Source organism: Talpa europaea (assembly GCF_964194135.1).
Source record: "Talpa europaea genome assembly, chromosome: 15".
Taxonomy (NCBI): Eukaryota; Metazoa; Chordata; class Mammalia; order Eulipotyphla; family Talpidae; genus Talpa; species Talpa europaea.
In genome coordinates, this window is record NC_140083.1 from 43,395,376 (window position 1) to 43,410,112 (window position 14,737).

Below are 14,737 nucleotides of genomic sequence, written 5' to 3' on the forward strand. Positions count from 1 at the left end.
AACAGGTAGATCTACTGAAACACACTGCTGAGGGGAGCAGCAGGTGAGACAGGAGAGGTCTGCTGCATGATGTGGGTATCTCCCTGGTTGGCCGGGAATTGAACCCTCACTGCAGAGGCTGGGGACAGCTTCACAGCGCTGCGCTCAACCTGCTGCACCACTGAGGAGGCCCAATATAAATAAATCTTTTTTTAAAAAAAAGCAGCAATGGTGGCGTGACTACGGCTGTGGACACAAGTCAACATTTTGAATATTTAAACACACACATACATGAAGAAATTCATAAACCAACATGTTGATTGGTTAATAGCTAGGATGTAAAAGGATACAAAAAACCCTTCTTGTTTGACAGGGTTTTTGACTTCCCTGGGACTTGGACCTGAGCAACCCTACTGGATTTTCTGGGTCTCCAACTTGCAGATGTTACATCAATCTCCATAACTGTGTGAACCAATCCCTCATAATAAATCTCTTTCTATCTATTTATGCATATCCTGCTGTTTCTGTATCTCTGGAGGACACTGGCCAGTACATTAGGGATGACCACGTGGCTAGCTTCTTATTGATAAAATGTCAGGAAAAGAATGCATGCCACTTTCAGACCTTCCAGCCTTCAAATATTGACCCTCTTTTCCCTTTACACCTACTGGGACGTGGGATCCCATATAGATTGAGACATGCTGGCAAATATAACAGTCTAAGGTTGATAGCATTTTATAAATCTGGATAAAATACTATCACACAACATCACATGCCACAGAGAAATCTTTTGTGAAAGGGAGTCGATCAATGAGGCAAACTTCCTATTGTCTTATTTTAACAAATTGCCACAACCACCCCAAACTTTAGCAACCACCAGCAGTCAACAATACTTTTGTGAGATCCTCCACCAGCAAGAAACTAAGACTCACTGGAGGCTGAGATGATGGTTAGCATCTTTAAGCGATGTTTTTACACAAAGGTATGTCATTTTGTAAAAATATATAATGCTATATCATACTTAACAGACTACAGTACAGTGTTTCAAATTAAACATCACTGAAAATTTTTACATCATTTTAATTTTGGTTTCTTTCTCTAACATAAATGGACTAAGTAATCTGAAGATTACTATGATTTATATCATTAACCTTGTTATTTTGGTGTTTTCTTCTATTCTTATGCCTTGTTTTGACCCAAGTAATTTCTCACCCAGGATGTCTTCTAAGAATTTTCCAGTGTCAACCTCCCTTTCTCTAAAACTCATCTAACATGGATCTTGGGTTCCTCTGGATAATTTGTTGTTGTTGTCTCTTCAGCATTACACATAGTTACCCCTCAACTAGATTCTAAGATCCTGAAATCAGACACTGAGGCAGTATCTCCCAGTATTTTAGAACCACATACTCTTTAGTTGGATTATTTGGCTGAATCCCTGCTTCCCTGTGGCTTCAACTTCTCTAAGTAGTTTCTCTTTTGCTTAAAAATACTCTAAACATTGGTTCCTACTTTTGCAAAAATAATAATCATCATTTATATGGCACATCAGCACAATTTAATGGGTTTAATCCCGATATAGTCTATTGAATATGTCATAATCCTCACTTTATAGATGAAGATCCTTTTACTCAAAGAATAAGAGCATGTGTAACTGATTTTGTTAAAGGTGGAGCAAGGCTTAAACCCAAGGCCAATCAACTACACACAGTACTTTACATTCTGAAGGTATTAATTGATGACTCTGAAATATTTCTTGAAATATTTTCCTACTTTGGTTTACTCATGTACCATTTTCAATTTCCTAGACGTTCTTCCTATTTGTTTTCTTACAAACATCTCTAATTACCTCAAGAATTTTAAAAACAGAAGAGGGTTATATCAGTTACTGTTTCATCATGTCTGGCTGAACACAGAAATTAATTTGAAAGTTCTTGCTTGGCTTGCAAAGTCTGTCTCTACACATTTTGTAATTCCCATCCTCATCTCCTATTCACCTTTTTGTGACTGTGTTGTTGAGTCCTTCTTTCATGTCCACTGCTCCATCACTTACTTCCTTTCTTCCCCTCAAGCCATTACATCTGTCCTCCCTTACAAAATATGTTTCTTGTTGGTTGAATCTGTTTTTAATTCAAGTTTTCAATCATCCTTCATTGCCTGGAGTACTTACAGCTTGTCCAAAAGCCCATTTGTAATTTTACCCCTTTACTTCAGATTTCTTTGTCTCTTTCTTCTTCCTTTTAGGAATTTTGCTCTATTGATTTTCTTATAGTATTATTTCCTATGTATCACTTATTCAAATTTCATTGCTTTCTATGCTTGCTACAGCAGAATGAGTAGAGATTTATCTGCTAATAATTACATACATATCATTAGAGTTCACGCTAGAATTTAGCTCCACATGGCTTGATTTAAAAAATAACTCTCAATCAATCAATCAATCAAAATAAAAAACTAGACTTTATTTTGTTTTAGTTAAATGGTATTCAGGCACTGGCAAAATTTTGGTAAGAGAGAAATTTTTATGAATACTCTGGTTCATAATCCTTTATCAATATAATACATCAAGACTATAACCTTGTATCAAGACAAATAAGCTTATTTTGGCATCAATGGGTGGCTCAGAATGTGTAAAAGATGAGTCTCTCAGTGTGTTGATAGAGGAGTTTAAGACACTATCTATCTCTATATTTTTTTCTATAGAAGCACTGAAAATGCCGTTATAATCTAAAGTAACTCAGTCTCTTCGGTTCATGGTTTTTCCTTCTAAAGTTTGACTACCAGGCTTAGCACCTAAAGCGCAACATTCCATATTCTCACAATTGAAATGAAACATCTTATCTCAGTTCCCAATAATAATAATATAGATTAAGCATGATCATTTGGAAGGCACAAGACAAATCAGCATGTTTTTGGTAAGTTGAAACAATTTAATGATCACTCACCAAAATCCATAGGAGAATCTTAAATGTTTACAGGGACAAATGATTCCACTATTTCCACCGTGTCCGTGGTACAGGACCATAAGTGAAATGTTTCGGCTTGTTTTATCCACTAAAAAGCAGATGTAAGGAAAAACCTAAATCAAAGCAACTTCAGGTTTCAGAGCATCAAATCTTTCTAGGAAATGTTTTCTTTCTGAAAGCAACTCCCTTGTCCAGAAGATGAAGGCACTTTTCTCCTTCCATTTGGCCAAGAAACAGTGCCTCAAAATGCACTAAAGAGGCCCCAATATTTAGTCAAAGCAAGTATGAGTCAAGCTGTATGCCTTCTGGGTGTGATGGATATCAGTTCTGAGACAGACATTAAAAACTTTATGAAATCCGTGGAGGACTGAGACACCGAAGCATCCGAGCAGGAAGTCTTTTGAGATGGCAGTCAGGTGCTGGTACTTTTTCCTTCAGTACCAGGTTTCATTTAGAAGAAGATGGTTTTTTTATGCTTTGAATTGGTGATTTGCTCCTTCCACTCTAACCTCCAATGTTTGGGTTGTAGAGGTGGCATTTCTACCCATTTCTCACACACATCCAGTGTTTCTTCTACCACCTCCCTGACAAAACCTCGGAAATAGTAATAGCAGATGTAGCAATAACAATGTTTGGAGACACAGCAGTACTGGTGATGGGCTGCTTCCATGATCGCAGGCCTTGCTTTTCAGGACAATAGAGGGGAGATGCCTCCTTGGCTACTTTTTGCCATTTTTGGAAACCTTGTCAAGGAGTTATCACGCCCTGCCAGCTAGCCATCTGGCCATGGTGTCTGAAGTCAGTGTTGTGCAAATCCTTCCTCCTGTCTGGGCCAGAGCTGATAGAGCTAGCTGCCCCCACTCTCTGTGGCCTGACCTACAGACTGAGGGGGTCAAGGTCTTGATTACCCAGGGGGGAATGGCTTATTCTGACACGTCATCCTCTGGTGGAGCTTCAAGGAAGACATCCTGATGAAGCAGGGCCCCCACTCTAGGCACTGGAAAGGCCTCTCCCCTGTGTGTACCCTAAGGTGCTTGGTGAGCCTGTGTTCATCGAGGAAGACCTTGCCACACTCCTGGCAGGAAAATAGAGTCTCTCTGTTGTGCAAACCCATATGCCCCCTCCATGTGCCTTTATACCAGAAGGTGCTCTCACACTGAGGCACTGGAAGAGCTGCTGTCCTGTGTGGACCACCTGGTGCTCCATCATGGCGGGCCTCAGGAGAAGCTCTTCTAGCATGAGCTGTACTGGTACAACTGCTTCTGACAGAGGAATGCCTGCTCCCTTCAGTTCTCCATGTTGTAGGGTCGTTCTCTAATCTGACAAAATCTTTTTCTCCTCTCCTTATAAGGTCATGCACGAGCCCTGCTCTTGGAGACCATTTAGATGAGGTTCTTCCTCCTTTGTCCTGAGAGCTTCTAGGTTTCAACAAGATGACTTTGCAGCATTTTTCAAGTTCAGTTGCAAATCCAGGGAGGAGCTGAGTGTCCTTCACTTTCCTCTGAGTGTTCTTGGTCCTTGTGACAGGTAGGAAATCAGCACACAAACGTTGTTTAGGGTTTGTCTACTCTTAGTTTTCCAGTCCAAGGACACATCTGAAGGAGCATGGGGAGCCAGTGCTAGCTGAAGACCAGCCTCAGCACATTGGGATATCAGATTCAGTAGCTGAATCTGAGTAGTTAAGACAGCATCACTATACTACACTTTATCTCAGTCTATCAGCAGAACATGCTGAAGCTGATTTATTTTTAATTACGGGTCATGAAGGTGAAACTATAAGTATTGGCAGTACAATAATGAAGCAATTGTTTCTCCTTAAATATGAAAATGTAGTGCCCTGGCAGAGACTTGTCTTATTTATATGTGTATGAAAAAGTCAGTTGGGAAAATAATACATACATTTAATAAATGTTTAGTGAATAAATGAATGGTTCTACTAACCATAATATTTATTTATTAAAATATTTATTTATTTATTTATACAAGCACTGGGTACAGTCAGAAGTGCGAGAGGGTGAGAGAATTCACCAGAGCCAGAGCGGGGAGCAGAGCAGGCAGAAGGACCGAAGTACACTGCTGAGGGGAGCAGCAGGTGCGGCAGGAGAGATCTGCACGCCATGTGGGACCCTCGCCGGCAGCTGGGGATGGAACCGGCGCTGCAGAGGCTGCAGGCAGCTTTGCAGCCCAGCGCTCAACTGCTGCACCACCAGGGGAGGCCCAATATTTATTTTTCATGAATTATTTTTGGATCTATTTTATTTATTCCTATATATATATGATTTTCTTACTCAAAGTTATGTCAGGGCTAAATTATTGGTCATTTGAAAACAAAGTGACTTTAAAAGCTCATATGTGATTGGAATGTCATGTATAGAGTTTAACTTCCCAGTACAAATTTGAGGAAGTTGTTACATAGTCTACAGAATATGTTTGCCACTTTTTCTGTATGTGGTATAAGTAAATTCAGGTATGCAATGTTTGATATCAGATACATTGATTAATTACCATTAAAAATCTTGTAAATAGTGATTATAAAAAAATCTTGTAAAAAGTGATTATAAAAATTTTCATAGGACATACATAGGGGATTTTAGTATTTGACACTAATATCCAAGGAAGTTAGCTAGTACACTGTGGTGTATTAGTTATGGCAATGGGCAAAGGCTAGTAACAGAAACCTCAAATAGCAATGGTTTAGTTAGAAAGCAATTTGTTTGTCTTAAGTAAAATTCCAAAATGGGTAGTGTAATGCTGGTAGGGAAGATATGGTCAGGAACAAAATTCCTCCTGTTTTGTTTGGCCAGGTCTGCCCATGGTGCAAATTGGCTGTTCACCAACATTATAAAAGACAGGAAGGGAAAAATGGACCAAGAAAAGGGGGAGGAACAGGTGTTTTCAAACTATACTACAAATTTATTAAAACAATTAAAACATTAAAAATTAAATGTTTTAACAATTAAAACATTCTTTTGTGTAAAGAATACAAAAACACTAATTTGAAGGAAACTTGCACTCCCATGTTCATTTCAGCATTGTTTACAAAAGTCAATATGTGGAAACAGCCTAAATGCTCCAAAACAGATGACAAATGGATTAGAAGTTGTGATATATACACGCAAGTGTGTGTGTGTGTATATATATATATATACACATATATATACACACACATATATATAATGGAATGCTATTTGGCTATCAAAAATGATAAACTTACAATTTGCACTTGCAGCAACAAGGATAGAACTAGAAATTATAATGCTGAGTGAAATCAGTCTGGAAGAGAAAGACACCATACAGTGTTACTTATATATGGGATATAGACAAATAAAACAGTCAGATAAAACCAAACTAGAAAAGTAGGATAATAGTACAAGATCATAATTGCAATTTTTTACTACAAAAATCACAATAGTTTTACATATTATAACCTATCATGTATTTTTGTCAACTTTACAAATTCAATATACTGGGAATAAAGCATAGAATAAAATGAGCAAATAGTAATAATAAGACATTAGCTATAACTTCTAATTGTCTATTTTCCAAACCATGTCAAGTATAAAAGGACATGAATTGCTCAAAATTATCTGAACTTAAAATGAAGGTTTTTAGCACAGCAGTATTTCAGTGATTTTATACTCCTACATTTTCACATGCTTTCCACATGTGGGGAAAAAAAAGGAGGAAGCAACAGGGCAATTGATAGAAAAAAATCAGATGAGCTAGTAATTCTTACGAGCATCATTTATTAGAAGTTAAGACTAGTTTTTCTAGCACCAAAGAGAATTAGGAAAAAGTAAACATTTACAGAATAAATCTTTGAGGCCTCTGCTGCCCACTCCCTTCCTTGCTTTGCCTTTGGAACAGCTGTGTTTTAAAACAAGGGCCCCACTCTGTCTCTGGTGAATCCCCTCACCCCCCACACCTCTGGCCTACACTTCAGTTCTTGTATGCAAAAACAATAAATAAATAAAGTAAGAGCAGATGATAATACAAAGAGGGCTTTCTTGATCTCTCTCCCTAGCACAGGCAGGGATTTGTAATGTCGGTATGCATTTTGCAGAACACAAGTATTATCTGTTGACCATTAGCATTCTGTGCAATAAAATAAGGCTTCTACCTTCACTGTTCTTTTCTATTTTTACTTAGAAGTTTTTTTTTAAAGATTTATTTATTTATGCATACAAGAGTGGGTTACAGGCCAGAGATGCGGGAGTGGGGGAGGGCGGGTGAGAGGATTCACCAGAGACAAAGCGGGGAGCAGAACAAGCAGATGGACTGAAATACACTGCTGAGGGGAGCAGAGGCGAGACAGGAGATGTCTGCTTCACCATGTGGGTTTCCCTCTGGCCGCCTGGTGATGGCTGGCGACTGAACTCATGCTACAGAGGCTATGGATTACTTCATAGTGCGGTGCTTAACCCCTTGCACCAGCAAGGAGGCCCTCTACTTAGAAGCTTAAATGAGTTTGAAGCTACTCATCCTCTGGTCTTTCTTACTTTTGTTTACCAGGGTAACAGGATGCAGATACCCAAGAGCAACAAAGTGCTGACAAATCCGAGGGAATGCATCCCTTTACATCGAGTAGAAAACAAATCTCCAAAAAATGAAAAGAATATTTAGAAGAGCAATATGGATTTAGGATTAGTGGTACCTAACATGGAGTGGGGGAGAGAGTTCTTTAAGGATAAAAATACAGAATAGCTTTACAAGCTTTAAACAAATGGCCATGTGACACTTTGGGGTCTTGGCAGTGACCTGTGTGAGTGAGAAGCTCTGGAAGTGTCTTCAATTTCATGGTCAGTTCGCCTCTGGTTCATCCACAGAGTTGTTTCAGATGGGCTTTGTGGGGCTTTGGCCATTAATTTGGTGTCCCTTTTTGACTTCCGAGACTGTTTTGGGGAAAGCACAGGATTTGTTTTATCACAGATCAGAAGCTGTGCTCTGTTCCCAGGCATCAGACTATTCCTGCAGAGTCTCATGCAGTCCCTGTGCTGGGCCCTGGAAAGTGTTCATTTGTTTTCTTTCTAACAAGACATCACAAGATCTTCTGGAAGGTGGATGATTCATGACAAATGTTTCTTTTGTAAATAACACTGTTAAACAGTGTCTATTCATCTTATATGCATTGATTATGCAGTATAACCAAATAAAAAAGTAGAAAATAAGAAATCCAAATGTCATGAAAATCTCATGTCTATATCCATATATCATAAACGAGATGAAAAAATAGGTGTGGTATGTGTGTGTGAATGTCTATAGTTTTGCCAATTTAGTAAGCAATGTTTTTACTTAAAAACAATTTCTTGGTATTTTATAGATTGTTAATAAATACAGCTTAATTTTGAATGATATTAACTTTGGATAAATATACAATTTTATTATTTTTTAAATTTTTATTTATTTTTTAAAAGATTTATTTTTTTATGCATACAAGAGCTGGGGTACAGGCCAGAGGTATTGGGGGTGAGAGGATTCACCAGAGACAAGTGGGGAACAGAACAGGCAGATTGACCAAAGTACACTGCTGAGGGGAGCAGCGGAAGAGTCAAGAGAGGTCTGCTGTGCCATGTGGGTTGCTCCCTGGCTGGCTGGGCATCAAACTTGTGCTGCAGAGGCTGCGGACAGCTTCAAAGCTTGCGTCTTAACTCCTTGCGTCACTAGAGAGTCCCTTAAATATACATTTTTAAATAAATACTTTTTGGAGTGTTCAGTGGAGTCTTTTTGGAAGTAATACACTTATTATTTAAGATTTTTGAAATAACTGCTTTGGAATTTCTAATAGAATTTGTTTCATAAGTACATTATATTTGTATGTATATGTATGTATACATACCTAGAAATACACACAAGCACACAAATAAAGCTTGTTCTTGCATGGTGTATGTGTATAAAATTACAAAACTCTATATTGTGTTTGCATTAATTTCTGTGGGAGGATAAAACACAGGGAAATAAACACAGGGAAAGTGCATGTGCATGGGCAGGAAGACTCAATATTGTCAGATATCATTTCTCTCCATGTTCATTGATAGTTACATGTAATTCCAAACCTTGTTTATAGAGCATTTTACCTTGGAATTTGAAGATTAAAAAAGAAATTTTAAAGTGCATTTAGAAAAATGATCATGCAAAAAATAGGAATGTATTTTAAAAGAAAAAACTAGAAAACTTTTTTTAACATATCGTTTAATATATTAACATTAGACCAACAAAAATATATATTATGTTACTATGCATTAGATAAGTAAGCTAGCATTGTGGTGCTGTTAGACTAGGTCAGCCAATGGAAATAATACAAAATATCTATTAGGATTTAGTATACAGATATAGTGCATATAAAATCACTGGGCATACTTGTGAATTAATAGGCACTCACTTTGTACCTGGTGCTGCCCTAATCACTTGAAACATGTTTAATCCTCACGTCATAATAACTTTTTGAGGTGGTATTAGTTCTAGTTTACAGACACGGAAACTGAGCTTAGAGTAATTTACCAAATATCAAGCAGGTGGTGCGAGAGGCAGGTTTTGTATTTAGGCAGTTTGGATCTAACAGAAGTCTTAATCACCATGTGCTATTGTCCAAAATGCCTCTTGCCAATTATAGATTGCTGGCATAACCAGCAAAACAATTTTAAAATGTTTCATTTTTTAAAAATCATACTCTTCATTATTAATGATATGTAACATTTAAAATATTGCATATTTGTATTTGTCTTGGTGAACTCTTAGCTTTTACTGATATGTTCGACGTTTTCTTATTGGATTAAAAGAATTTTCACATGTTAATGGTGCCAGTCCTTTATCTGTCCCAGGTATGCTGAAGCCTTACTCAAATTCATTTATTTCCTCCAGGATGATAGATTCTGCTTTGTTGCTGTGTCAAGTATACTGTTATCACTCTTCCTGAAACTCAGTTTTCCTGCAAAAGCCCTACTCTTTTTTTTTAAAGATTTATTTTTATTTATACAAGAACTGGGGTTCAAGCCAGTGGCGTGAGAGGGTGAGAGGATTCACCAAAGAAAGAGTAGGGAGCAGAACAGGCAGACAGACTGAAATACACTGCTGAGTGGAGCAGCAGGCGAGGCAGGAGAGTCTGCCATGCCATGTGGGTATCTCCCTGGCTGGCCGGCAATCAAACCCATGCTACAGAGGCTGTGGACAGCTTCACAGCACTGTGCTCAACCTGCTGCACCACCTGGGAGGTCCCCAAACGCCTACTCTTTTTTTATTTTTATATTCCCCATACAATTGCAACCCCTATTTTGACTCCAATCCCTCCTTCAACCCCCAAGAGTGTCTGGTTCACAGTTGTTTGTTGATTTTGATTTTTTCTTTCTTATAGTTATTCTTTTTCCTGGTTCCTTATTTAGGTTTTTTAGATTCCTGTTATGAATGAGACCATCCGGTATTTTTCTTTTTCTTTCTGGCTTATTTCGCTGAGCATGATACCTTCCAGCTCCATCATGTTGCTGCAAATTGCATGTGTTTATCTTTTTTGAATGCTGAGTAATATTCCACAGTGTATATGTACCACATCTTCTTGATCCAGTCATCTATTTTTGGGCATTTGGGTTGTTTCCATTGCTTCGCTATTGTAAATAGTCCTGCTATAAACATAGGGGTGCAGGTGCTCTTTGGAATTAATGTTTCTGTGTCCTTTGGGTAAATACCTAGAGTGGAATTGCTGGATCATATGGAAGCTCTATCTTTAGTAGGTTGAGGAATCTCCACACAGCTTTCCATAGTGGTTGGACCAGTGCAGGAGAGTTCCTTTCTCTCCACATCCTCGCCAACATTTGTTGTTGCTAGCTTTTTTAATATGTGCCATTCTCACTGCTATGAGATGGTATCTCATTGTAGTTTTGATTTGCATGTCCCTGATTGCAAGTGACGTTGAACATTTTTTCATATGCCGGGTGGCCATTTGTATTTCCTCTTCAGAGAAGTTTCTTTTTAGCTCTTCTGCCCATTTTTTGACTGAATTATTTTCTTTGTTGTTGTTGAGTCTCATCAGCTCTTTGTAGATTTTTGTGATCAGTCCTTTATCATTGGTGTTGGGTGCAAAAATTTTCTCCCATTCGGTGGGGTTTCTCTTTGTTTTGGTTATTGTCTATTTTGCTGTGCAGAAGCTCTTTAATTTGATGTAGCCCCAGCTGTTGATCTTTGCCTCAAACCACTACTCTTAAGGCTCTCAGTTTAAACATCTCTTTTTAGTAAGATGCTCCCTAAAACCATAGACAGTATGAAATCTCCTTCCTCTTTACAACCAATGCACCCAGTACTTTCATCACAAATCAGTTAGATTTACTTATCTAAATATTTTCCATCCTCATAAAGAATACATTTAAGAATATAAATTGTGTGTACTTCTTACTGTTTCCGTGGAAGTCCCAATAGAGGCTCTGGCCTGGATTTCCTTTCACCCCTTCCTGCCTCCAGTAGCCACTAATGCTTTCTCCTTTGACCATATGCTACACGAGGTGATCTTCACTCTGAAACCTGTAATATAATAAACTTCCTTTCAAGTTTATTTGTCTTGTTTTCTTCCACGGCCAAATGATATCACCATACCATTTCCAATATGTTCATTTTTAGAACATTATCTCTGGGGCAAAGACACCTTTGGTTTTCAATATGGGGAAACAATACAGATGGCCATTGCTAACATGTATCAAACGTTCAACTTTTGATGGGCAATTTGTTTTCCAGAAAGATTTTAAAAAGGAATAACTGGGCAGCTGTTCAAAGATTTATGTCTGAGGTGAATTGTTAAATCACAATAATAATTGTTAAAGAAAATCTAAACTACACAAATTTCTACCAAAGAAGAATTGATGAAATATGTTGTGGTAGAACAATAGTGGAATTCTAGGTAGCCACTAACATTAATTGTAAATATATATCTTTTTATAGAGAGATGTTCAAACCTTATTTTCAAATGGGAAATGTAGGTTAGAATTAGCTTGGGAAAAAAAAAAAAGAATCATTTTGAATAAAGTCGCTGGAATTCTCCCAAGAATTGCTTTGCATCTGTAGAGTGATTTGGGTAACAATGCATCTTAAAAATATTGTTTTCCCAGTCATGAACTAAGGCTATCTTTTTATATTTTTATGTCTTTAATTTCCCTCAATGTTGTATTTCTAGTTCTCAGTACACAAGTTTTGTATGTCCTTTGTCAAATTTATTCCTCAGTACATTATGTTTTTATATTAATGTAATTGGAGTCATTTCTGTCTTCATAGCATTTGATTTTTAAAGTATTTGATGAGTAGTATCATAGACTTTGTTGAAGATTTCATGGTTTCTTTATTCACAGTACTTTAACATTATTATTCTATGAAAAAACATGATATCAGGACTTCAAACAAAACAAATTTATATGAAAATTCAAACTATTTTGGCATCAGTCTCTCACTACTAGCATTCTAATTTCATTTTCTAAACTGATATTTCCCAAACTTCGTTATCTTCATAATTTCACGACTCTTGTCATATCTCATGCCATTTAATACATTTTTTAAAATACGATTTTTAAAAATTTAAGTAAATTTATTTAAAAGGTAACTTTATAGCAAAGATTTAAGTAGCATATACAAATCACTTCTAATATGCGTTACTACAAATATATTACTATTAAAATGCTCTTTCAGTACCACTTACATTCTTTCCAGGTAAGCAGAAGTTTATTACTCTGGGGATTTTGCTCTAAAAATAGCTTATTTTACTAGGTAAAAATACTAATTTCCTTAAAATTTATTTTATGGTGACTAGGTTATCTCTCAGTGATGTGAAGAAGAGATTTAATTATTATCAGATACCTAGACAGAAGACAAAAGTGATTACTCCAGTTATTAATTTTGTTTTTCCAGGGAAGGTGTTAGGATAGGCTTCATTTAGTGGTGCTCTCACTAACAAAACTTGCCCCAATCAGTGTTCCATGAACTACATCATGCTGCTATTTAATAAATAGGAATATATATACATATAATTAGATTATATTTATTTTTGCATAGAATTGGGGTATGGGAGGTGAGAGGATTCCCCAGAGTGGGGAGCAGAACAGGTGGATCTACTGAGATCCACTGCTGAGAGGAGCAAAGGGTGAGACAGAAGTGGTCTACTGTGCCCTATGTGGGTCAGCTCCCTGGCTGGGGTTCAAACTCAGGCCATAGTGGTGACATTGCTGAGACTTAACCCCTAGGCCACTAGGGAGGCCCCCAAATAGGAATATTTTTTCCTATTCTATTTAACTTGTTTCATACAGCATGCAGCATAACATTATGTTAATCTGGGTACTTATGAGATATAAACTGATGATATAATAGACTTGCTACTCACCAATCATCCAAAAAAATAATGATGTGCCCAGAGCTTATAGGCCCACCCCTGAGTTTTATTATTGAGAGTTGGACATTTTTGAGAGGTTTTCACTTAAAAGGAAGCATAGTAGAAAATTATTTACCTTTTCAACAAAGTAACTTTTGTCCTTGATAATTACATTTCTTCTCAAAGCTAAAAATGATCTGAATGTTTGTTTTACTTGGAGAATAGCAATAATTATTTAAGTAAAATATTAAGTGTTTCATCTAGGAAACAAAAAAAATCAAAACACTTTTCTGTATTTTTAAACAGTCTTTCAATAAAAAGTAGGCCACAACTCCCTTGACAAGAATTAGTTAAAGCTTCAGAGATAGGAAAACAGAGATTTTTGGCCTATCTTTTGACAGGGGGTGTTGCAACACTTCTTAAATGGTTCTCTAAACCAAAAAGAGGCTTAGCCCTCCAGCACTACCTTATCTACCTGCATGCCACTCCTGCCTCTACTTCTCAGTTTAAATACTTCTCAGTTTAACTGCCTCTACCTCACAGTTTAAATGTCAGGTTTCAAGAGGGAAGGCCCTTACACTTATCGCCATGGTCTAGCTATGCAGCACTAAGAGTTGTTGTAAGCTAACTAGCTACTGCTAGAGAGATATGACTCATGTAATATGATTTTTAACATAAAATGTCCCAGATGCAGCATTGTAGAATAAAAAAATCAATGCAGCATCTCCATGTTGGGCTAAGAGTTAAGTCTCAGCACTATCACACTATCACCACCACAGCCTGAGTTCAATCCCTGGCCAGGGAGCTGACCCAAAACAAATATGGAGCAGCAGACCTCTCCTGTCTCACCCGTTGCACCCCTTAGCAAGGGATTTCAGTAGATCCACCTACTCTGCTTCCAACTCTGTCTCTGGGGAATCCTCTCATCCCCCGCACCTCTGGTGTCCACCCCAGTTCTTCTATGCACACACACACACACACAATCGATGCAACTAAAAGATATGGGGGTTATCCTTTAAAAAACAGGTGTATTTAGGAAGCTTGATAATCTAATATATGTTGTGAATTAAATTATAGACTGTCACTGTACTGCCTTAAGCCTGAAATACGTATCTGAAATGAAATTCAGGATGATTTTTAACACTTACTTTTGAATTTTGTTGAGGAGACAATGAGCCTATTCCTGAAGAGCAGTTTATTGTAAGGTGTCATGACCTGAACTTTTGCTGACTATAATATGTACATGCCTGTGTCTCTTTTGACTTCACTGTAATGTTGATTGAAGAGTTGTTAGCTTGATTAAAAAGATGATAAGATATCTATCTGACTGGTGATCTAAACAGAAATTCCAGCTCAAATGTGGCAGGAAACTCAGGGATCAGATGCCCAGACTAAAGGTAATGTAATTATTTGTCTTCCTGTTGAAAATACCTTCATAATTCAAGATGTTTGGATGGTTGAA